This window comes from Gekko japonicus, unplaced genomic scaffold, assembly GCF_001447785.1.
Source record: "Gekko japonicus isolate JY-2015 unplaced genomic scaffold, Gekko_japonicus_V1.1 scaffold505, whole genome shotgun sequence".
In the NCBI taxonomy this organism is placed as follows: domain Eukaryota; kingdom Metazoa; phylum Chordata; class Lepidosauria; order Squamata; family Gekkonidae; genus Gekko; species Gekko japonicus.
In genome coordinates, this window is record NW_015169788.1 from 373478 (window position 1) to 375740 (window position 2263).

A 2263-nucleotide genomic window follows, 5' to 3' on the forward strand; every position below is an offset into this window, starting at 1 on the left:
GGGGGGGGGGGGGGGGCAGTGCAAGGGGAAGGGCAGGAAATTCCCACCCTTCTGCCGCCTCTGCCAGGTGGAACGAATTTGCATCCCTGAATTCCCCTTTGCAAGTGGGGAGCTGCGGTGGGACGTGGGCGGTATTTTCCAGGTGGCCCCTGGTGGCTGAGCTGGCGGTCTGGTCTCAAGACGCTCTCTGGCTGCCCGGGGGCTCTTGGAGGCGCAAGCATTTCAGGGGAGTCCAGCTGTTCACCCAACGTCTCCAAGGGGACAAGAACTGCAGTCTCGGCGCCAATGCGGCTGCGGCGGCCTCCTCGGTTTCACCTCCAGGGAGGGCTGCTCTGCTCTGCCCTGCCGGGGAGTGCTTCTCCAGAGTCTGGGGCAAAGAGACGCCTTTCCTCTCGCCTCTTCCCGGGAGAGGGGGCCAGAGACTGACCCTTCTGCTTCGTTTACATGGGGGCAGATGAAAGGGATTTGGGGAGCTGTGGATATCTCCACAGAGCTTTGGGCACCCCGGAGAAGAGGAAGAGGGGTTATTCTTTTTTTAATTTTAAAGTAAATCAGCAGAGTATTAAAGAGTCAGAGTCCATGGTGTGTTTAAAAGATAAAAGTTTACTACAACCTAGCATGGGGAAAAGGTACACGGGATGTAAAATAACAAAGAGCTAATATTCCTACATCCTTACAGCTAGACAGAACATGGCAGAAGAGAGCAAAGACAAGCTTCTTCTTGCTCAGGACAAAGAGCCATAAAATGCTAAAACTTGGCACTCTGGCCTCCAATCAGAACAACAAACTAGATCTGAAGTTACCGGGCTTTCTAACTCTCTAAACTTATTGGATACAAACAAACATGTGATTTAACAAACATCATTAACCCAGTAAATACTGAAGAAGTGTTTTAACTTGTAACACCCAACACTTGCCCTTCACTACCCAAAGGAGTCTCAGAGTGGCTTACAAACCCCTTTCCCTTCCCCTCCCCACAACAGACATCCTGTGAGGGAGGCGGGGCTGAGAGAGCTCTTTCGAGGACTGCTCCTGAGAGAACAGCTCTGAGAGAACTTGTGACTGACCCAAGGTTACACCACTGCTGGCTGCATGCAGAGGAGTGGGGAATCAAACCCGGTTCTCCCAGATTATAGTCCGCACACTTAACCACTACACCAAAGTGGCTCTCAAAGCTGGCGGGGCTCAGGGTCTGGCCCCACAAGCAGTGGAGGCAGACAGGCCCAGGCCTCCAGGGGGATGTGGGGCTCTGGAATCACAGGGTTGGGCCACAGAGACCATCCAGTCCAGCCCCCTGCCCAATGCAGGACCAGCCTAAAGCATCCCTGAGATTGTCCAGCCTCTTCCTGAAAGCTGTCCGTGGTGGGGAGCTTGCCCCCTCCCCGGGCAGCCGAGTCTCAGGCCTGAGGCTGACTGGCCTGCCCGGAGAAGGGCGGGGGGGCCCCCACTGAGGGCCTCGGCTGGGCTAGAGGAGGTCAGGATGCAGAGCCCTGTTTGCCAGGAGACGGCCACTGGAGCCCACCCTGCAGGCTTGTTGTGAGGCCCAAAAGAACCCCGGGGGAAGAAGCCTGAGTCTCTTGTGGTGCAGCCAGAGTTCTGGTGGCCAGCCCCGCAGCTTTTCCTCCAGACACTGCCCACTGGCCAGGAAGCCCCACCCCCACCCCCATTCCTCCCCTGGGGCACAGGTTTATGGGGGAGGCATGGGGGGTGCACACAAATCAATCTCCCCCCCCATCACAGGTTGGTGTGGTGTTGGGATTCTTATTGAGTAAGTCAGCAGAGTATTAAGAGACTGAGTCCATGGTGTGTTTTAAAATATATAGGTTTACTATAAAGCTAACATGGGAAAAAGGTACACAGGATATGAAAATAACAAAGAGCTAATATGGCTACATCTTTACAGCTAAAAGGTGAAACGGGAAGAGACTAATGGAGTCTCCTTCTCCCTCTGAACAAAGAACGGGAAGAGAAGCCATAAAATGGTAATACACCTTGACACTTTCGTCCCCATCGAATCCCTAGATCAGGGAGAAAACTCCCGGGCTTCCTATTGTCTAAACAGATTGGTTACAAACAAACATGTGACTTAAACATCATCATTAACCCTGTAACTACTGAAGTGTTTTGACTTGTAACACCCAACATGTGGTCACCTAGCGAGGGGTGGGAGCTTGAAAGCCGGCCTCTCTTCCCCCCCCAGGCTCTCCGGCCCACCGCAGGGCCTGCCCCCCCTTCCCCTCCTGTCTGGCTCATCTTCCTGCTC